This window comes from Oncorhynchus tshawytscha, linkage group LG29 (genome assembly GCF_018296145.1).
Source record: "Oncorhynchus tshawytscha isolate Ot180627B linkage group LG29, Otsh_v2.0, whole genome shotgun sequence".
Lineage (NCBI taxonomy): Eukaryota > Metazoa > Chordata > Actinopteri > Salmoniformes > Salmonidae > Oncorhynchus > Oncorhynchus tshawytscha.
In genome coordinates, this window is record NC_056457.1 from 8369333 (window position 1) to 8393014 (window position 23682).

Below are 23682 nucleotides of genomic sequence, written 5' to 3' on the forward strand. Positions count from 1 at the left end.
GTTACGAGTTAAAGCAAGTTCCACCAATTTTTCTTCATGGTCAATTACCATATAGGGTCTAGATGTCCTGGGACGCACTCTATTGGGATTGTCAAGAATAAAAATGTTACATTTCATGATAAACTGTAGCCTCTGTGAAAGGATGTTACAGAATTGATAACTGTCTGTCTGCTGGCATTTTGCTCACTTATTGCATGTAAAATGTGCTGTAATGTAATATACATTCAAATAATTACTTAAATTGTGCATTAATTCAGTTGAGGATTCATCCAGAATAGGTGTGCTACACTAACATATCCACAATGCACTTTATTTCACAATAGATGGGCTAGTCAAGTGTTTTGAGAGTTCTCCCAATTCTATTTTCAAGTTCAAGCTTGACACAGTTTAACGTAGCCCAGCCGAATGATTCATTTCAACCCCAGCATGCGAGCACGAGGGTTATCATTACGGCCTTTGTCATTGGATGCCAGGTTCAGATTCACAAATGCCATTGGCTCTTTGGCTGTCAGTCTGAAGTGTTGCTCATTTTTTTTTGCGCGGGTCGTGCACGCGCAACACAGAAAGGCACGTAACTGTTTTGAGACTGTCTGGAGTCTGTCTGAAACTGAACAAATTGGAGATGGAGTTTTAAGTCTCCATCTAAATTGATAAGAAATAATGAATTCAATATGGGAATTTACAATCACTCAACAACGCTAGCGATTGAATTACCTTGCAATATAAATCAATATTTAGGCTGACGCTTTGAAAGTTTTTTCAATGTTTATCATCAGACAATTCATTATTTACAGGTAAGACAACCAACCGTCTGTAGAGCGTGATAGATTACTTTTTTATAGCTTACTAAATAAATGCTATCGTTCATTGCTGTTAAAATTAATATGTTATGATATAGAAGGGGAAATGTGTTTTTATACCAAAAAATAATCAACAGACATCACATGCTGTTAAATTGACTTCATTGCTGTATATAACGCATTCCTTATGTGATGTGAATTATGCACTGCCAAACAGACCACAGCATTGTTGCTTTTGAGGAAATATGCATCCCTCATTCTTCGCCCTGTTGCCTACTTTGTGAAGATGCGCAGGTGACGCATCTTTGCTCACGTGAATACCTATTAACCATTTGAGCACCTCACAAGAGAGTGCCGCTTACTTGTTCAGCATTTTCAGAGCCAGAGGATGATGGCCCTTTTTAAAACGTTATACGAGTGACCGTGTGTTATGCCGAGTTCATGTGGTAGTTGGAACTAGGAAAGTCGGAAATGTCCGACATGCTAACTGGTTAAACCTGGCACGTGTATGACTACAACCATTTAGCAAGTCGAACATGTCAAAGTTCCGACAAGCACTTGAACGATGGATACATGTTACTCCCAAATATTTGTAATTTGTTGATGGATTACGACATTTTTTTACAGCAACATTGTAGGCTACATGAGAACATTGAACTGGTGTAGTGTAGCCGCACTGCGCGTGTGGTAAATACCACGCCATTGTTGGCATGTGAAAAAAATACTTTTCTAGTGTGCTCTTAACCCGCAGGTATCATCTTCTTCCGTCCTGACAAAAAGCCTATTTGCCCGAAGTTTAAGCCTAATGGAGCGTTTCAATGGAGCAGTTATTTAAAAGGTTGGTTCTGGTTGAAAAAGTAAATTACAAGTAAATGATAAGTAAATTACTGAGGTGTTGTAAAAGTGGCGTCTACCTGTTAAGGTAAGGCAAGGTTAGCACATGAGATGGCTCATAACCCAAAAAGTACATTCTTAAGCTACCAATTGCCAAAAGAGCTCTTAGTCATGAAAATTGGATGCTGGAACTGTGTCAAAACACGAGTAACAGGTAGCAGTTTTCTTTATTTACACAATCGATGTAATAGCCTATAGCCCACAAATTGTTACTTCAGGTAAGGCAAAATAGCCCTGAAGATGAACCAAAACGTGATTTGTGTCAGCCAGTATGTTTATTAGCCTATGTGTATTAGCTGTAGTCCTCTGTACCTGTCTAAGGTGGTTTCCTGTCATCTCTTGCCATTCACTGAATTTGGTATAGGACACTAGAATTACTGTTAAGTTTTTATTGAAGAAGCCATTCGAATTGACTGTGTTTAAAAAATGAAATTGTGTAGCCTGAAACATTTACATAGTTCATAGATTTTTCCATTGCATGCACAATAAGCTTCTACGAATTTGACATTTTAGATAAGAAGGTGCTCTTCAGCGGGAATATCCTCATTTGTTTTTGTTGCCTCTGTCAGAGATTCTACTTTGTTTGTGAAATAGACACCTTTGCTTCGTCATTGTAGCTGTCTAAACAAACAGTAGTCACATGACTTGGAAGCTACCCTCCCACACGCCTCTGGTTTGACAGGACAAGATGGCGGCTGCTGAAATCTCAAAGCATTGTTATTTTCTATCGCCTATTGATTCTTTGGCTATTTGATGAATGTAATGAGACAAACCTTGGACAGAATACTAGAACACAGTGTGGTTATCTGTGATAGATCAGTGAAAGCATAGATTTATTTGTTACTGCTGAATGTAAAGTGAGCATTCATTGCACCAAAACCCCCTTTTTGTTTCTTTGATAATAATAAAACAAATCTGGGCACTGTTAGTCTCTTTTTCCCATATCAACCCTGTTGTTCATATGCACGCATGATATGGACTATCCCACTGTCTGGTTTTGTTTATATTTCAGCAAAAATATCCATAGTATTCAGTCTTACGCCCCTCGTCGTCACAGTAGAGGGGAGTGACAGAGTTCAGAAAATGAGCAGGGCAGCCTGGAACATTGAGATCTTACAGGTACAGCAATCAGCATTTTGCTCATGGCACATAGTGGCTCATGGCCTTATGGTTTGACATAATAACCTATGCAAGTGATGTCTTTGATGCTGATTCTGATGTAACAAATGTGGTTAATGGACACAAGATCTCTTAGCCTACATTTTAATAAAGTAAAAAGTGTACAAAACCACACATTATCAGAAGGAGTTGTAATGACAAGTTAATGATGTACAGTAGACCTCTAAAGAGAGATCGTAATAGACGCAAGGCCTCTTTGGGTGCTGTTAAACACCCATCAGGGTGCAGTCTGACTGTAAAAGTTATCGCTGGCTCTGTGATGTTTAATCTGTGAGTCTTATCAGTGACCGGCCTGGACAGATCACTTAATGATCACCTGTTGACGCTTGATTTGTGCATCTGCCTTCCAACCTCACCCTCACTGAGTCTGTCTCGAGTTTCCAGATTTCTATGAAATATGACCTATAATTACAATATGAGTGAAAAAGTTTTCCTTCCAAAAAATGGCTATTAAATAGCAGTTTTTCTGTGTTTGAATGGCGTGGGCGTGCCCCAACGACAGAATAGTGTGGGCATATACTGTCATAAAATATATTAATGCGAGTAGACTGCTGATTGGCCATTTCGTTTCACTATCCTCTGTGAGGAAATAACAAGCATTTTTAAAACTGTCTGTTTGAGATACAAGTTTGAGGTGGGGTTTTTGAAGTGTTTCTTTCCCCCTCCAATGTATGCTTTGGCCACATACAAGTATAGGATGAGTCAATAACGTTATTTGGGTATGAGTTAACAGAATATGAACTTTTAAAAGTGAGATTTTCACAGGACAGTTACTTTAAAGGTTTTTGAGTGGTTTAAGATTATGTTTTCAAAACCCTAGGTTGGGTTTGTCCCCGACCTGACCTGAAATGGTTGACATGTACAATATTCCAATTGCAATTAGAGAGGGAGAAAAACATTGCAAGCCATGCTCATGGTGATGGTCTGTCTGTAAGCATGTTCATGACGGTCCAATGGACCTGGTTTAAATTCAAAAACCACACAATTTGTGCACGATGACATTGTAACAAAATTGGCTTCCTGTGGGAAACCTGCTATGCTCATCAACATATATTTGAAATACATTTTTAATAAAACAAATTTAAAGTACATTTTTCACTAACACTACTGAAAGCAGACCGGTACAATGGGTTGTTATGCAATTATAATGATTAGGAACATTTCAGTTACACTTAAAATGGACTCTGTCCTTAATTTCATGTCTTTAATCCTATGTCAAGCATGGGTTATTTTTTAGCAGCATATTAAGATGTTTGTTGTCTTTGTTTACAGAAGGCCCTTATGACATCTTGAACCCTGTACATAAACCCCATGTCTGTGGTGAGGACACTGTTCCATGGCTGATGGTAAGAATATTGTTGACCTGTTCGCTAAAGCACATTTGGGCATGTTACAAGGAGAAAATAGTAACGAAAATAGGAATGCTATAAGGTGTTGGGTAAAGAGAGCAAGTGTTATCGCCTTGGGGGAGCATGACTCTGCTGCACAGGCTAATATTAACAGAAAATGAGTAGCAGCTTTCATCGTCAGATCTGTTGCTGAGAAATGGCACTTTGCATTCAGCTCTGCAGTCCATTCATTTTCAGCAACCACTTTTAATAAACTCAGATTGTTGATATCTTCACAAGATAATTACAAAATATGGATCTGAAATCGGATAACTTTTCACCAGAGGCTTTTAGCTGGGAAAAAATACTGACTTATATCTCAGAATCGTTTTACTACTCTGTTATCGGTTCCCTTTTGCTTTCCTCGCTCTAGTGGCCGCAGTCACGATTTACATTCTAGCATCATGGAAATGCCCAGAGAGAATGTGGTTCATCTTAAAGCCATTTTTCTATTTAATTTTAACACTTTTTGGGGGATCTCTGTGCTCATACAATATATTACGGTAGGTTAAATTCGGTTGTTTAATCTTTTATCAGTGCACTGCACAACAGCGACACCAGCCAATGCTGCTTTCTAAACGGCTGGTTGTTTTTCCTATCCTGACTACGTAATGACGCTGTACTCTGGGAACAGGGCGTTTCCTGTGATATCGGTGTGGCATATTTTTTGAATCAAAGCCTTTGCTGTATTTGAAAGGGTCTCCTCGCAGTCTGCCAGAATATGGGCCCACTTGCCTCTTCCCCCATGGCTGCACAAGATCATGACTATTTGCACAGCTGTGCTCTTTGCTGGTCTTAGCTGTCGAAAATTCAAGGCCAGCATCCTCCATTTTATGGTGCAGCCGAAGGGGAAAGAGTTTGCGCTGTAATGTAGCTACTGGATCAGGCGAATTGAAAATGCAGGGCGTATGATTAGGAACCAGGACAATTTCTACACAAAAAAAAACAATATGCAACTGAACAATGTTAAATTGTCAGTGAGGGAACTAATATGAGAGGTCCCTGAACATGGATTTATGTTTTTTATCTTTATTTAATCTTTTTCCCCCACCTTCGTACAAGGTCGTTTGATTTTAGATGATTGCATTGAGACGGGTAACCATTCACTTTTTTTAATTGGCTATCCCCAAAAGTTTCTTGTCAAAATCTGCATCAAATGTTATCATATGAATTTGTCCATTTTGTGGTTTACTGTTCTCCACAGTTAAATTATATGATTTTACATTTGATCGCGATCCAACATTATATGATTCAAAATTAAGTGAAACATATTTAAAATATAAAACTATTACATTAAAAGATTTCACTATATATATATATATTTTTTCTTCAGTTTTCAGGTTATTTACAACAGGTTATCCCGTTGTTTTGAAATGTCTTAAAATACATAAATACAGATAGTGAGGACACATGCAGACCTATATATTCCCTCATTTAAAAAAACGTACCAAATCGTGTTATCTTTAGTATCAAATATTATCAGATGCTGTTTCTATAATACACATATTAAGAAAAAATGTGTTTAGTAGATTTTCAAACCAAATTATTATTTATTGTGAACTTGAAAAATTGCAATCAAATTAGATGTACACATATACATATACAGACCACAATATATTATTTTAACTGATTAGATTATTGTAAAATACAATAGAATGATTCTTTGATACGTTACTTGGCATATAATTCAATATCTTCTTTTTTTTGTTGCAATTTCCCATCGTATTTGACTGCTTTTCAAACAAAGGTTACCCATCAATTTTTGTACTTTAATATTGTATCTTTTAGCAGTGATTTGTTGTCACACAGTGAAATATTTACTGCGACTTATCATTACTGCAAAACTCAAACGGATATTATGAGTGTACTTTTGCAATAAGGGTAACTTTAATGTTTCAATCAATCGTTGCACTATAACTGACTGGATGTTGCGTGAGGAATGAATTAACAAATGAACTCAATCCCTGAAGTGGACATTTGCAACTAAACCTTTAAAGCTATAAGACTTTGAGTTTGCAGTTTTATAATTGCCCACATTATCTTTGAATTACTTGTAATTACCTTTCTATATATTATTTGGCAACATGCTTTTGAACAAGCAAATCATGATCAGGTCTTTTAAAAGTAAAAAACAAAAAGTGAGAGAAAATGGTATACCAAAGAGAATCCTTAAACTGTAAATCTCCTTACATTTAAATTTCTCTCTCTGTCTTTTGAATAGTCTGGTTGAAAGTATTTCATAATGTAAACTTAACATGTTCCCATATAGTAAAAACTGTAGCTACAAACTATTTTCTAATTGTGGGGTGTAGGTTTCTGGTACCTCTGACTTTCACGCTCTGAATGGTGGCCTTGGTTTTCCTGTAAAAAAAAAAAGTTTTACGAAGGTCAACCTGTGTTTCTATACCACCTAACACAAGAATGGCTGCCAGTGACACGTTAAGCTGGCATGCTACTCCCTCGCCACGACAGTAGAAAGAGGACTGTTGGTTTGTGTGCGTGTCAGGATGTGGAGGGCGGTGGTGGTGGGGGGCATTGAGGGTTGGTGGTGGTGTAGGAGAATCAAGCTTCGGCTTAATGTCAGGTTGTCTGCACTATAGTCCTTGGTTTTTCACTGTTCGCTCAAACTTCTTGACCTTTGGGGTGAGACAAGGCAATGCCCAATACTGTTGTGTTTTGTGCACTGAGTTTTGTGAAGTGAGATTTCTGGGGCACATTTGGGTTTGGAAAACAAGGGCTGATATAACAGGCATTAGAGATAATTTGATATTGGGGGTTGTGGCTGAAGTATTTCCTCAACAACCAAAAATGTAAAGAGGTCCTAAAGTTTGAAACAAGGCACTGCATGACTGAGCTTTAGTAACATGTTGTACTGTACAAACAGTACAACAACGCAAATTCTGCCGAAGAATATTATAACTTTATTTGGTGTTAAACTGTGTTATTAGTATGAATACTCAGAGGTTTGAAGTAAGTTACGACAGGCTTGCCTGTGTTAAAAAATATGTGTGTATTCATTTCTAGGCAGCTGCGATAGTTGAAAGTATGTGTTTCAATATAAGGAAATGTATTTTGTAACATAATGTAACAATCTACCATTTAGCCTATGCTCTGCTCCCTTGTAGTTCACTTGGTAGAGCATGGCACTCACAACGCCAGGGTTGTCGGTTCAATCCCCATAGGGGACCGGTATGAAAATGTATGCACTGGATAAGAGCATCTGCTAAATGACTATACATGTAAAATGTAATCCAGTATGTATAAGTAAACTAACTTCGTTTTTACCGTTGACTAAAGGGCTATCCATTTATAGCGCTATGGGTATGCATTTAGAAAAGACACATGTCCCCTGACCTTATATTAGTGTTTTCTGTGTTTTATGTCCAAATCATCACAAAGTCACTCAAATGGACTGCATAGCTTAATTAATACAGTTACTTTAAAGCTAGAATCCTTAGTTGCTACATCCATTTCTGGACTTATGTATATATACCCATTGATTCTTAAAGAATATAATTTGTAAATGCCTCATGAGCTTAGTTCAGATGTTGTACTCCATCAGAACCCCAAATATACTCCAATGTTTGTAAACAAAGTAAATGTAAACAAACTGTGTATAGCCTCAAAACATGGTTAAAACTATAATGGCCCTATCATGGATGGTCAAGCCGTGCATCCATAGCTCTGTCTATGAATTGGAGTGGTTACATTTTTCCTGGCCCAACCAAAACATTATTTCAAATAAAGATTCTAGCTTTAAGATGACATCAAATGCCAAAAATACTCACATCAGGGATATTTGTCAAAATTGCTAAAGAGTAAGCATTGGTCAAGTAAACAAAACCAAAGCATGTATAGTGGTCTTGTCCATAAACTGCTTACATGGTAAGGAAACCAATGTATGTATTTTTGTAATTTGAGTGAACTATCCCACTTTTAAGGTCTTGATATTTAGGACACTTTCTCAGACAATGTTTCTTCTGATATTACAAGGCTGGAGCCTTCGCGAAAATGTAAAATCATTTAAGGAGACGTTGTAATAATAACAAATAATACTGTTTTCATGTTTGTACAGTATAGTACACATTTCACGTTACTCGTGCGTTCAAGTCTGGTACGCGTCTACCAGGATCCTGGGCGAACTTCCCAGACATTAAAGCCTACCTGATGAGGATCCGCTTTCGCCTCACTAATAAATGAGAGAATTGATCAAGCCGTCTTGAAAGTTGTCTGCATGACCCCTCTATATGTCTGGGACAGGCAGATCTTTGGTTACTGGGAGGTCATCTGCAATAGGATGTCGCTCAAAAGTCAAAGGACAAGGTTAAGACAATGATGACGCTGTGCGTTTATCCGAAATAGCAAGAATGCCTTGGAAGTCATCGAAGATCCTCTTTTGACTGGTCTCTATTTGAAGGGTCGGCTTTTTATTTGGGTGGGAGGTTCTCTTTAGACAGAAAAAGATGAGCGGGACAAATAATATCTGCCAATGGAAACATGGAGTGAACATCGGCTTAAAAGTGCAGTCGCGAACGCGCTATTCAGTTTGAATGGTAAATAAGTGAATGGTTTGTTTCAGATGTTGACTGCGCTGCTCTGTGTGAATGCTAAGTGCTTTCCCATGTTCCACTGTTCTAGATGCAGCTGCTGGTTTTAGGATGTGCACACACAGCATGTCCTTCCCACTCAGCTGTGTAACACTGACAGCTCCAGCAATTTCCGCTGTTTTCATTTGACTGCAAATCCTTCAGCCACTGCCTTTTAAATGGGGTGTACTCATCTATAAAACTCTCCATAAGAGTAAAGAAAAAGCGGTATGGGGTGGGTGACTGCGACCCCTAGCCTTGTCCAGATTGAAATAGAGAGACCTTTTGGCTGGAAACTTTTGTCCTCGGGTGGCGTCTTATGTTAAACACGTTTTGTTTTCTTAACACGAAGTGCATCACTTTCGTCGTAAGATACAGTACAACGCACTTATGCCATGTCGCTGCCATGGTAACCCCCCCCACACACACACACTTTAGTGTTGTTGGGATAAATTGGCCAATGGTACAGATGGGCATGGGTTGCTTTCATGCTATTCCGTCATTATTGTTTTGTTTATACTACAAATGGGAAGGTTTTAATAAAACAGGGAGATGAGAGAGTTGTATTCCTATCTGGAGGTGTCGGTTTTGCAGATTAATGAAATGGACTGTTTCTCTCTCTCTCTCTCTCTCTCTATACAAATTTGGTTGTACTACTTGTACTTTTTGGCTGACCATGAGTCAGCTGAGTTTTTTAGAGATTACATTAAAAAAATCTCAAAGGAAATAAAATACAGTACATAGCCTATCACCCGCATAGTTAAGTTAGCGGCCATCCTGGAGTATTCCTTCCTACGCGCTTCCTCGTATGCGTGGCACTTTTCGTCCTGCAGGTGTGTTCATATATTTTCTTATTTAGGGTCTCTCTCATTAGCTTCAGCTGGAATACCTGCTTTCTCTCCTAAAGCACTGTGACCTTTCGTAAATTGACGGCCAGGCAGAGCAGAGTTAGAATCAGTCTACACCGCCGGTTCCTCATAACTAGACTACGACGCACCATGACTAATTAGTCAATCTCACCTCGCTCAAAGGTGGAGGAAATTCTTTATTGTACAGGGAGGGTGGGGGTCAGAGGGTAAATGCCCACCTGCTGCAAACCGTGGAAACCCATATCAGTCAGGAGACCTTTAGGGTGGATTTCATATCTCACTGAGCGCGAGCTAGCATGCCTTTGGCTTGTTTTAAACATTTAACTCCACAGAAGTCAAAATTAGCAAGGGAAATGCAGACTGCACCATGTCCTTTCTCCTGTCACACAATGGTGTGGAAAGGTCAGGCCTAATGAAGTCAGAGGTTTAACCCCTGGTATTCAGTGACTGTGCGCGGGCCCCCGCACCACCTCACCCCATCAGCCATGTGGGTTAATCCCCTTTTGATGCTAATTGATAGGAATAACACAATCCTTATCCAGGAGCTGTGTTTTGTCTTCCACAGCCCAACTCTCAGTGTCGGTGACACGAAGGTGGTAAAGCGCTAAACCAAATGTGAAATTGATATTTTTCATGTTTGTGTGGCAGTTTTTTTTAATAGACACTTACAAAGTGCTCAGTGTTCAGTTTGTGTCATCTGAGGCTCTTAGCAGGGATTACTGCCATGACCTCTAGGATCCCTCATTGATCTCAATGGTAAAGTTTGTTTTGACTTGACCTCTTTCATCTTCAACACCATCTTATGGATGGTTGCACGGCTGTAAACTGTTGGCTAATTACTAACTTCAACAAAGTTTTAATGAGTTGGCTGGACTTGGAGGAATCACTTGAAAATGGAAGAAGCAGGAGTAAAATATTATCTCATTCTCTGTACTATTGGTCACCTGTGGGGCCGTTACATAAGCCCTTATTTATCAAGCAAACAGAAGCTCAAATACGAGCACCAAGTGAACATAATTTTCATGAAAAATTCAAGGTTGATCAATATTAAAGGGATCTTCCGAGCAGAATTATATTTTGTGTCAACTCTCAGTTGCTGTATGCAAATGTCTAGTGGTGAAAATGCAGTGTTTCATGGCATTTGTGACCGAGCAGTATATTTGGGTGACTAGGGCATAATTAATGATGGGTTTATGATCATGTCAAGTCTTGTGCATATTACAAAAAAAGTCTGGTGAAGTCCAATTTATTAATAAGGAACCGCATATCAGTAGAATGCTCAAGTTTATGAGTCAAATGTGGGGTTTGTCTTTTTTCCCTCTATTTGACCAATTTTCATAAAACATCACATTTGATCCTCTGGTTTGCCATCTAGTAGCTTTACTCTCCCGCCTTTTAAGCGTTTTGCATGTTTTTCCGTGGCGCTCATTGTTAAAGACTTTGCTTACTTTCATTAACTTCAGGACTGTGGGCAAATAGTGGTGCCAAGGAAACCACAGGCTATGTCTTTTGGATAGCCGTTATGCATCGGCAGCTCGCATCGCACCAGGCTGCAATGGCGTTAAGCATTTTATTTCTACTGAAAAGCTTTTGTCTCTGTTTTTGTTGGTTACTTTTAGCAGGAATTGTGCATAGCGAGAAGAAAAACAGTTTTCAGAAGCGTTTCGTCAATAAAGCCCCAGGTTTTATTTAGAATGTTGCTGGAGTAAACAAAAGTGGAGTAGGTTAGACTGCCATTTCCACCAGTCTCTTCAACTAGCACAATTAAGCAGGCTGTTCCAGCAGTGTGCTCAGCAGTGTACAACAACACACTTTGGCTGGGAAATGCCAGGTGTCGTGTCTGTTCTTGTTCATTTCACACAGTGACTCGAGTCCCTCCCTGGAACGCCATTCGCTGGTCTCTGTAGGATTGGAAGTTGTTTTCAATTCGTTTGTTACCAGAAGTAATGGGGAACCATAAGACCCGATAACGTCATTTGTTGCACAGAAAAGACTCGTATGGAACAAACGCTAATTACAACGGGGACTGTGCTCATATACTCCACTTGACTGCAGACACCTACCCTCTTCGTGCCACGCTCACCCATGTCATCCCAAAACTGTCGAAGTGAACTGAGTCAGTCTCAGACATCCATCTGTAGACCTCACCCTTAACCCACAGACAGACAGACAGACAGACACACACACACACACACACACACAATCAAGATGAAATCACAACAGCAATATCACAATGCCCTTTAGCCTTAAAGTGTCATTTGCGGAGGAACAAGTCATTAAAAGTAATTTACAGTCCAGGATGAACTGACGATCATGGATTCAAAGTCTTATTGTTCAGAAAACGTTCACCCTTAAGAATGTTTCACTGGTGCCTGGAGGATTATTGAACAATGTAAAGAAATCTTCGGAATATTGCTACGGTATGACATTTACATTTTGGTCATTTAGCAGACGCTCTTATCCAGAGTGTAGGGGAGAACGGTTGGTCGTCACACTTTCTGCTCGCATCTGTACTTTTTATTGACAGCAACAGTATATAATCGTTTTCAATATTAGGAGAAAGGCCAATGTCTTGGTTTGAAATGGGGCCCAATTTTATTCACATATCTTATTCCAACATGGAGTTATAAGCCATCAAACACACACCTGCCCCATCGTGGGGTTGGTTGTCACACAGTATGGAGTTGGTTGTTGCTATGATTGCGAGTAGCTTATTTATTTTGGAACAGGAAGTGAAGCGATATAGCAAACAAAGTCTTAGAAATAGCCAACTTTCTTTGATCGAACGATATTCCTCACAAAATGCAGCATTTTATGCCTTTAGAATAACATCTGACATTTTGAGTAACTTTTTGTGTGCATGTCTGTCGGTGTGTGACAAAATAAATGTTTTTGAGAGAGAGAAAGGCAACAAAGGGATCTTTTTTACATTACAATCAACCAAACAAGTTCTACAGGCCCCAGTTTTATCCCACCTGGACTACTACCCAGTTATATGGTCAAGTGCCACGAAGAAGGACACACCGATAGGCAATTACAGTTGGCCCAGAGGAGACCAGCACGGCTGGCTCTTAACTGTGCATGAAGGGCTGATATCATTACCATGCATTTCAATCTCTCCTGGCTCAAAGTAGAGGAGAGATTGACTGCACCACTACTTGTCTTTGTGAGAGGTATTGATGTGTTGAAAGCACCGATCTGTCTGTTCCAACAGCTAACATACGGCTCAAACACCCATACATACCCCAGAAGACAAGCCACCAGGGGTCTCTTCACAGCACCCCAGGTCCAGAACAGAGGCTAAGAAACACACAGTACTATAGAGCCGTGACTACATGGAACTCTCTTCCACATCAGATATCTCAAGCGAGCAGTGAAATCAGATTAAAGAAACGGATAAAACAGCACCTCACGGCACAACGCGGACTGTGAAGAGAGACATATACGCAAACACAATCTAACACACGCACTCTACATACACACATTGTAGTAGTGTACATTTGAAATTGTAAATTTGTAATAATATATTGTATAATTGTTTTATTTATGATGTAGGCTGTTGTTGTGTTGTGATGTAATTGTTTTATTTCTGTTTGGACCCCCAGGAATCAAATCAAATCAAAATTATTTATATAGCCCTTCGTACATCAGCTGATATCTCAAAGTGCTGTACAGAAACCCATCCTAAAACCCCAAACAGCAAGCAATGCAGGTGTAGAAGCACGGTGGCTAGGAAAAACTCCCTAGAAAGGCCAAAACCTAGGAAGAAACCTAGAGAGGAACCAGGCTATGTGGGGTGGCCAGTCCTCTTCTGGCTGTGCCGGGTGGAGATTATAACAGAACATGGCCAAGATGTTCAAATGTTCATAAATGGAAGAGCAGCTTGGCAGCAGCTCAAATCCAAATCAAATCAAAGTGTATTGTTCGAGGACACACATTTTCAGATGTTATCGCAGGTGCCGCGAAATGGTTGTGATTCTGGCTCCAACAGTGCAGTAATACCTAGAAATACAATCATGGGAGAGCGTGGACGTAGTCCCCCACTACCACAAATTACTGTTGAGATTCCCACATTTGGGGAATTCGCAGGGGTCAGCATGGCCGGAGTACAATGGCTGAGACTCACCCTAGATGAACCTCATTCGTGATCAAGGTGTCTGCCAGGTACAGTAAGTACTTAATGGGGATCCTAATGAATACTAAATAAAATAGCACAAGCACAAAAGAGCTTGGGGTGTATTGTGTACTGGCAGGGGCAATGTTGATAGTGACAATCAACCCTCATTCCATGTGCTCATTAAGATGCTAGTTACCACATGGTAACTAGCATCTTAATGAGGGCGACGAGCCGAGGGTGACGATCCGAACACCGAAATAGGTTTGAAATATAGCTCTCCATTTTCTCCTTTCAACAACATCATTGTTCATGGATACTCCCATAATTCAAAGATTTGCAAAGAAAACACCAATAAATCATTTTTTAAAACTTTCACCTGAAAAATATACATTCCCCTCACCTCTATGTTTTGTCATGACATGAATTCAATGACATGAATTGACCAGGTGGATGAGTTCTTACACAGTGCCATTTAGATTGGGAGTAATTAGCACTGTGTCAACCAACCCGTGAGACCTTCAACCCTGGTCTCTCCTAATCTTATTTTGATGCCTGATAATGAGAGTTATGTAATTGCAATGTCCTCAAAAATGTTACACAAAGACTTGATTTTGTTTTATGTCTAGTCATAGACAACGTTTGATGAGTTCTCTGGAGATAATTGCAATCTGCAAGGATTTTCAGCTTCTGAATCGACACATAGAGACCAGTTTCTGTCCAGTGTCTTTTCGAAGATGGCCGTCCATACCTCCAATGGGGATACAATGGATAAAGTGTTAAGGGGCCTCCTCTCTTTGAGGACAGCTGGCCGGTTGGATCCTCTTGTTCTCACACTGTACCATGTCCAGAGAGACACCATTCAAATCCCTAATATTTGCCAAGAAGAGACATCGGCCTGTCATTGTTGAGAAAGGACAAGCTTTGGTAACTATCACCTTCAGATCAACCAGGTATAATTTTGCCATCAAAATAATTAACACATTCCATTCTACACTACAGCAATGTATTTGTCAATTCAAAGACATTCTCAAATGTTTGATTAATTAGGAATTCAAATGTGTGGTTATTAACAGATGGCTTGAGAGTGGTGCTCGACAGCCGAATTTAGATTTTGGTGGTTTTCTGCTGTTCTGCAGCAAAAATCCATATTTACATAAATCCTCCAAAATGGTTAGAGCCCTTCTGACAGAGCTGTACACACTGGATTTATTTGCAAATGCAGATTGGGTCCCAATCTCTGGGCTGAATGTGTGAGGCTTTACTGTATGTTTGCTTATCTGTCCAGCCATCCCATCTATTCAAATAGCATCCCTTTTAATTAAAGGGAGGCGTGGCTCGCTGGGCTTATTCTCTTCCTGGGACCCTTTCTTTTATTTTGGAGACCAGATGGCGGAGGGGCACAGAAGCTCCCCTTTTGTGCAGACGGCCCCTGTGAAAAGAGCCTCTCCTCCCTAATGTAATCAGTAGCACCGGAAGGGTCCATTCTGGGCTGTGAAAGGAGACAATTTGGTCTGGACACGTCCAGATTAGAGAAACACAGAGTTCATCTCCCGGCCCTGCCCCCTTTGACCAGGGCCCTGGCACGGAGTAGCGTCAGCTTTGATCAGTGGAGGGAGGATGGCGACGATCCGACCTGCCTTCTTTACCCTGTACTTGGCTGCTGCTGACACCTCCTTCCGGAAAGAGCCAGGGGGGGTTGGCCTGGGGTGGTGGCCACCATGACCTGTCTAGACAGTGTCGCAGGTTGCTGTGGTGTTGCCAAGGGGAAATGATGAACTCTGACCTTAAATGCAGTTGGTTAAGAGTCACTCTGGTCATCCAAAAGGATGTTTTTTATTTGGAGGGGTTGAGGGGTTGGGAAAAAGAGCGGGGGCGTGGATGTGACCCACATAATATACAATCTTCTGGAAAGGATCACTAGCATGAATGCAAAAGTTTTTCTGAAGTTTCATTTGATTTGTATTTATTTAGTTTTCCGTGAACATGTGGAGCTAACTGTTCTGAGAAGCAAACAAACATTTAGATTTAATAGGTTTGTTAGCCGATTATAGCTGCTCACTTGGGGACCAAGACATGCAGATGATCTACATGGGAGCTTTTTTTCAGGATGTTCAGTATTTTACAGTTGGACTTCCTCTGACATCTAATTTCAAAAAGTTTTCAGTAAGTTATCTTTTTTTAAATATATATATATGTGTATGTGTGTATACATAAATAAATGTATTACTTTGGTTATGTGTAAAGTAACCCAACGTATTTGTATTCTATTATTACATTTCAGTAATTTGTGATCCCCCCTTTATGTACAAATACAGTGCAATAAGATGGTAAATGTTTTTTTAAAAATGTTTTGGGAAAAAAAAAATCTTATTAGACTCAAAGGCATTGCAATGATTTCTTACAAGTTGACTAAAAAACAATACTACTGTTTTTGTGTTGAGGGACACAAATTGCTGTATCATTTCATGAGATATCCATTTGGTCTGTTGCCAGTTTTGACTCAGCTTAGCCACCCACTTGACTATATGAGAACAGAATTGATCAAATATTGTCAAATAATTCAGTTATTACACTATGGTTTCTCGATTTAATATGTAATGTCACTGTTAATAAATGGTCACAAAACGTGTCTACGTAGTTTGCTAACTTTTTACTGCGCCTTGCGTCAAATAAAATCTTCTGCAACACATGCATATTCACAATGCACATCTTTTAAGGAGAACCCACTCATGTAGCGTTATTACCACGTAGTACCACTATTTTCTCATAGTCTGTGATGACTGGCGCCTATTCACCAGCAATACAGCCAGCTGCAGGAAGCAGTGGTTGTTCCTGTGGAACGGTGGGTGTAGTGATTCTTCCATCATGGCCGCCATTGCCACCACGCCCTCTCGCCTGCCACTCAGGACTAGCAGTAAAATGGAGTGAGCGAGACTAGAGAGTGATGCGCCCACCACTGCTATGTGGCTGCTGTGGCACACTCCACTGAACCATAACCCTTCCCGTTCACCATACCCGAGCTTAGGGGCGCTCTATACGTCTTAAGGTGCTTTTAAACTGTGTTAAAGCACAGTAGTGTACGAAGGCGAGAGTTATTGTGGGAGTGAGTGCTTAGGGAATGAATCGTTTGCATAGGACAGCTCAGGTAGAAGATACTACTGATACAGATGATGGGTAGCCTAGCCCGCCACCATTTTCTCAATGACTGTAACCACAAGAAATGGTGGACAGTGCAGGCCGTTCAGAGGCTCAATGATAGAATTGATGTCGCCCCGCCATGGTAATGTGTGGCAGACCGCACAGAAGTACATTGATCTGGATTAGCGAGTAGTGTTATTTGTGAAAAATGACTTTTAAGGCGGCTGTTTTTTGCGTTTGTCCAGGAAGCAACTAGGGATAGTCATCCCTGTGACGACACTGGTTGAAATGACGTCTTTTTAACCCGTTTTACAGCCCAAATGGCGTCTTTTTAACCAGTTGTGTAGTTAAAAGGATGTCTTTTTAGACGTTTTGCTCACTGGGATACAGTAACCGGTACATCATGCGGTGAGGCTTATCTTCTTCCATTGGATATGTTTTTGTTATCAGCACTAGAGAAGGAGGCGAGGATGTTTTATGCACAATTTCACCAGCTCCTCTGTTTAGCATTGAAATGTCTTCCTGATGATTTATGTGTTATCTACCAAATTGATGTGTGCAAACAGAGATTTGGTTATATGATCATATCTTTTCCCGCTTACATAACGCCATTTTTCTGCGGTATCATGTCTCCGATGATCCTTCGCGTCACCGTAGAACACTGTGTCATTTGAATTCCAGAATTGTGCTGTGTCTCAGAAGTAGAATGGGTTTTTGCGGTGTAGGGAGGGCATTGAGTGGTCTGAAACATGGTAAACCTTCAAATGGGTGAATATATTTGACCTTCGGTTCATTGTGGTGATTATACCCCGTTGATGCCTAATGACTGTTTTACGGAATACGATAACAAACCCCATTTGCGATACTCTTATCTGTTTGCTTCTAAGTCACTATACGCATTACATGTATGTTATTTTGTTGCTCATGTGCACCAGCAACTTTAGATGTAGCCTAATTCTGGGATTGTTCTTTACAATATATTGACGAACCGGAATTTTGCCTGGGAAATTAATTGTGTGATGGAGTATACAGCGCATTGCCATCCAATCTACACGCAATAGATAGGAAAAAATAGGTTGGATCATGCAATAGTGTTAAAATTAGGTTGGATCATATAAATAAAAGTTATATTTTTAGGCACCCCTGGTAAATATGACATTCTCATTGGTTCACAATGTATTTGTTTCTTTGTTTTTTCCCCCCTCACAGCGTGTGAGGAGGATGGCTGTGCTCTGCACCACGAAGAAGATGTCATGCTGAGGATGGGTTTCTGCACTGATGTTGTTGGTGTGATGTACTGTAGCGGTGGCTCTCTCACTGTGTCTCTGTTGGCCATGATGCGTAACCATAGAGAGTGAGTGACAGCCTGGTCCCCACACAGCATAGGGGGCCTGAGGTGAGTAGGATGTGCCCTTGGCCCTGCCTGTCTGGCTACCTTTGTTTCTCGCAGCAACACAGACACATACAGAGCCTTCAGAAATTCTAAATGGCTTCAATAAATAAAACATTCTCACCCATCTGCACACAATACCCCCATAATGCCAATTGTTTGCAAATTTATTGAAATACAGAAATAGCTCATTTCTCTGAGTCAATACTTTGTATAAGGACCTTTGGCAGCGATTACAGCTTTGTGTCGTCTTGGGTATGCACAACTGGGTTTGGGGATTTTCTACCATTCTTCCATGCAGATTTTCTCAAGCTCTGTTAAGTTAGATGGGGAGCGGCGGTGAACAGCAATCTTCAAGCCTTTCCACAGAATTTCAATGAGATTCAAGTCTAAGCTTTGGCTGGGCCACTCAAGGACTTTCGCATTCTTGTTCCGAAGCCATTCCAACATTGCTTTGTCTGTATGCTTGGGGTCATTGTCCTGATCTAAGGTCGTTTACACGCTGAAGCAGGTTCTCATCAAGGATTTGCCTGTATTTGGCTCCATTCATTGTGCCCTCTATCGTTACCAGTCTCCCACACCCTGCCAATGAAAAGCATCCCAATAGCATGATGTTGCTGCCACCACCATGCTTCAAGGTAGGGATGGTGTTAGATGGGTGATGAGCTGTGTTTTTGTTTTTCTCCAGACGTAGTGCTTTGTATACATTTTTGTCTCATGAGAACACAAAATATTTTTGCCTTATGCATTCAGAGTCTCACATGCCTATTTGCAAACTCCAGGCGTGCTGTCATGTGCCTTTTTCTCAGGAGTGACTTCCGTCTGGCCACTCTTCCATAAAACCCAGATTGGTGAAGTATTGTAGAGATTGTTGTCCTTCTGGCAGGTTCTCCCATCTCAGCCAAGGAACTCTGTAGTTCTGTCAGAGATTTCATTGGGTTCTTGGTCACCTCTCTGACCAAGGTCCTACTTCCTCAATTTAGTCGGACGGACAGCTCTAGGCAGAGTCTGGGTAGTTCTATATTTTTTTTCCATTTCCCAATGACGGAGGCGACTGTGCTCTTGGAAACTTTCAACACTCTAGAAGTTGTTGTATACCCTTCCCCAGATGTATGCCTCATCACAATTCTATATCGGAGATCTACTTACTTATAATTACTGACTTTATTGTTTTGTTACAGTATCATGTACACGTTTAAAGTGGCATTTAAAAAGAACTCCACACCAAACATCGCACACACTGAGGGACGCAAAAGAGAATACATCTGTTTTGGGGATATAAATAAACGAAGAAAAATTACAATGTTCGGTGTTAAAATTAAGGATTTGAATATGGTACGGAATATTAACTATGAGAAACCTACCTTCTCTCGCTGTGTATCCCACGGTTTGGCACCATGAGAGATTGATCATGACAGTTCAGTATGGAACAAATTATGTGCTGACTCCATTTCCTATGTTCATGATCTGCGGCATGTTTGTCAGGGCTCCCAAAATGGTGGGTCAAACCCAGCCCCATACTGTGGACAATTTCTACTCGGGAACGTTGTTTGTTGGGTCTTAAAAAAAGATTGAATGTCTAAAAATCACAGCAACAAAGTTTGGGAACCACTGTTCTATTATTGCCGAGTTCAGCATTTAGTTCATCAGGAGGTCTCCGATTGCTTCTGTGATGAAAACTACATCATGGCTGCGTTTACACAGGCAGCCCAATTCTGATCTTTTTCCCACTATTTGGTCTTTTGGCCAATCACATCAGATCTTTTTCAGAGCTGATCTTATTTGTCAAAAGACCAATTAGTAAAAAATAAAAGATCTGAATTGGACTGCCTGTCCAAACGAAGCCCATGACACGCGGGGTGTCAAGAGTCTGTGCTAAAAAAAGTTTATTGGTCAACTCCAAATTATAGACTAAATGTAGAACTGACTGAGGTGTAATGAAAAATCATACAGTGCAATGAACATCCTTTCATACTCGTCTGTCTATACTCCTCCTTTCATAATCTGGAAGTGAAATGTGAATAGGAACCAGAAACCATGGCATGAAATAAATCAAAAACCACCTACACTGCTATTGTATTTCACTGCAGCATTTATAGACATTGAACAGAAATATTTTATCTGGGTTGTTATGTCAAATGTGGACTCAGAATGTACTTTCAGCATTGGAGGAAAAAGTTGTTTGGGCATGAAAATGAAAGAATTGTGGGGAATTTGAGCAAATGCTTTATTGACGTTCATTTTTGACTATTTTCTCTGAGCCCTACTGCCAGTCCCTCAACAATATCGTAGCATGTTTTTACTTTTGCAAGTGAATCGAATCGTTCAGCAATTGAAATTAATTGTCTGGTATGCATCAATCATTGGTTAGTTTAGTCCAGGAAGTGGTTTTAACAAGTTTCTTGATTCTTAAATTCCAATGGGATATCTTTCTTCTCTTTTTTTATTTAAAAAAAACTTTTTTGATGAAAATGCTTCCTAAGTGAGAGAATGGGTAAAGTGGCCTACACCAGGAAGGGTCATTCGATATCCTACATGAGAAAAACAGCCAAATGGAAAGTTCCCTAAAAACTTCTAGCATTCCGATGAAAACAATCCCGTGTCTCTTTTGCCAAGGGGTCACTCAAACACAGTGTGTGAAATGAGAGTTGCCTTCTGTGCGACTTCTTAGAAGGCGTCCGCTTCTCATTGTCTGCCCAGTCAACTTCTACAGGCCCCAGTGCCCTGAGTCCCATACATAAGAGATCAAGGGTTACCAAGGTGCTATTGAGAGAGAGAAGGGCTCAATGTGAAAGGGGACAAACTGGACCACAAAATACTAATTTCCTTTGCATGTTAGGTGCGCCCTGTTGGGGATTCAGCCAGGGTCAATGACACAACTGCTGGAGTTGCTGTTTGTAAACGGTCCTCAGCTCTGTGCAGTGTGTGTGTGTGTGTGTGTGTGTGTGTGTGTGTGTGTGTGTGTGTGTGTGTGTGTGTATATGTAGCTTGATAATGCATTGAGGTGGTTACCCAAGGAAAGTTGGACCTGACTATGGTCAAGCAGTGCCAGACAAAAGTACCTCATTTGGAAAGGTACAAGGGGCATCTGTCCACTCGGGTTCTCTCCACAATGTCCAGTCACTGAGCTCTGGCATTAACTTGTATTCTAACCAGATTAAAATATATTTGTCCTGGGGATTAGCATAGTTAGGTGCCCTTTTGCCTTCTTTTTTTTTGTGGTGGTGCAGTGACACTGGGCTTTGATCTGTGTTGCATGGCAAGGGTCCTGGCTTGGGCCTGGCCATTCGAGTGCCAAGTGTGAAATTGGCCCGATGTCATCCCCATTCTCCACCTTTTACATCTTTCACCACTTTAATTATGTTTCCGCTACAAAGCCTGGGCACCTCGAAGCAGATTCCACTCGAGCTATAGGAAGCATTTAGAAACTATGGTAAAATGACACAGTAGGGGAGGGTGAGGGCATAGCAGGATGGGATCCTAGGTAGGCAAGGGACAGTAATACTTTTCTGTTATTTTCTGTTATCTCCCTCTTCCTCTTTCTTGGCCTCTCTCTCTCTGCCACCTAACTACCTGTTGGTGGAGAAATTTTACTCTCCTTTAAAATGGTTGTTTTTGAAGTACGCATTTTAATGCACACATGCATGTTCATACAGTTGTTTCTTAAGGTAATGTGCTCCCTCAGTTAGCTAACCATTCATCTCAATGGGAACCAATGTTTTATTTGGATAGGTAGCTCTCAAACACAGTAAAGTTATGGTTTCTAAAACATTTTCTATGCTTACATTTAACCTTCACACGACAAGCAATGGTTTTGGGGCTTAGCAGATATTTTGTTTTTTGAAGTGTGATGGGGTTTTGATGTTGGGTTTGAAACTTTGGAAATTGACGGAGGTTCCCATCGAAAAGCTGCAGAAGTGTGTGGGTGTGTGTGGACGAGAGGGAGGGAGGGAGGGAAATAACGGAGGGAGGGAGGGAGGAGAAGAATGGAGGGAGGGGAGGGAGGGAGGGAGGGAGGGAGGGAGGGGGGGAGGGAGGGAGGGAGGGAGGGAGGGAGGGAGGGAGGGAGGGAGGGAGGGAATAACAGAGAGGGGGAGAAAGAAATGGGGGAGTGAGTTTGAGTTTGTGGGTGAGAAAGTACTGTCTATTGAGAATGGGTTACTGTGGGGTGGGAATGAGCCACCTGCAGCCATGACAGAGGATTTGACCTTCATTGGTCTCTCTTTCCTTCTCCCTCCTCTTTCTGTCTCACTCTCTTCTTCATTCTCCTTTCCTTTCCCGCCTGGCCACAGAACCACAGACTCCTTTCAGAAGCAGTGAGGACTGACCAGTCTGCAAGCGAGACACTGGCCTTTCTTCCATCATGCCACAGTCACTGACTGCTCTAGGCGTTTTGTTCAAAAACTAGTGCCACAAGTATGGAAATGCAGATAAATCATTGTAACAAATGAAAGAGGGGAAAAAAGGTTTAAATGCCTGGAAATGGTCACCGTCCACCACTTGTACCACTGCCTGGTGCATTTTGTTTTGAAAGTTTTGCCAACATTTTCAGTTGTTGACGGATCTGTAGAGCGGAGGTATCTATCTACACACGCAGATTATCAGAGCCCTCAATGTAAATAACATATTATTGTTTCTTTGAATTTAAGATGTCGTTAACAATGACCTATCACAGTTTGCTGATTATATTTTATTTTATTATTTTACCTTTATTTAACCAGGTAGGCATGCCCGAATGTAATCCTTGAGATAAACATTCTACATAGTTTGTTAGATATGGAAACATACAACTGCCATGTATCGTTTACGGGGGAAAAAATCAAAACAGTATAAAGCAAGCCTGTTTAGTATTACGTGTTGCAAGCTGGCTATATGTTATTTGGGTAAGTCATAGAAGCTCTGTAAGTATGTACAACATGTTTTTTTATATATTTAAAAAAATATATCAACTGTATATCTATTGTCTTAATCAGGTATCCCCCAACAGTCCAAATGGAGGAGTAGTCCAATGGCGGTTTTGGTTATTGTGATGATTGAACAAGTTGAACCAGTCGTAGGCTGGGAGTAGTATGAGGAAGAATATGGAAACATAGAAACATTTATCTCAAATTATATCCAATACATTTGATCCATCTTTATTTTGTAAAAAATGTTTTGTCAAAGTGATGAGAAAAATATTATTTGCCATTTTGTGTAATGTTGTGATTGTCCTTCTCATAATAAAAATGAAGACACCCTCAAATGTGATGTCTGTGTTTTTAAAGTTGTATGTTTGTCACCTTTTTATGGACTAACCTGACCTGTGTGATGACAACACAAAC

General features: G+C 40.5%; 1 long non-coding RNA gene and 1 other non-coding gene across 2 annotated transcripts; one reads left to right on the top strand and one right to left on the bottom strand.

Moving 5' to 3' along the window:
- Positions 1 to 581: 581 nt before the first annotated feature.
- On the top strand, positions 582 to 23603 carry LOC112228003. Its single transcript, XR_002949949.1, has 5 exons — positions 582 to 794; positions 1552 to 1638; positions 4146 to 4219; positions 18181 to 18367; positions 22654 to 23603. It is a non-coding gene; the product is annotated as an uncharacterized LOC112228003 (long non-coding RNA).
- Positions 13732 to 13893, bottom strand: LOC112228070. Its single transcript, XR_002949967.1, has one exon. It is a non-coding gene; the product is annotated as a U1 spliceosomal RNA (small nuclear RNA).
- Positions 23604 to 23682: the final 79 nt, after the last annotated feature.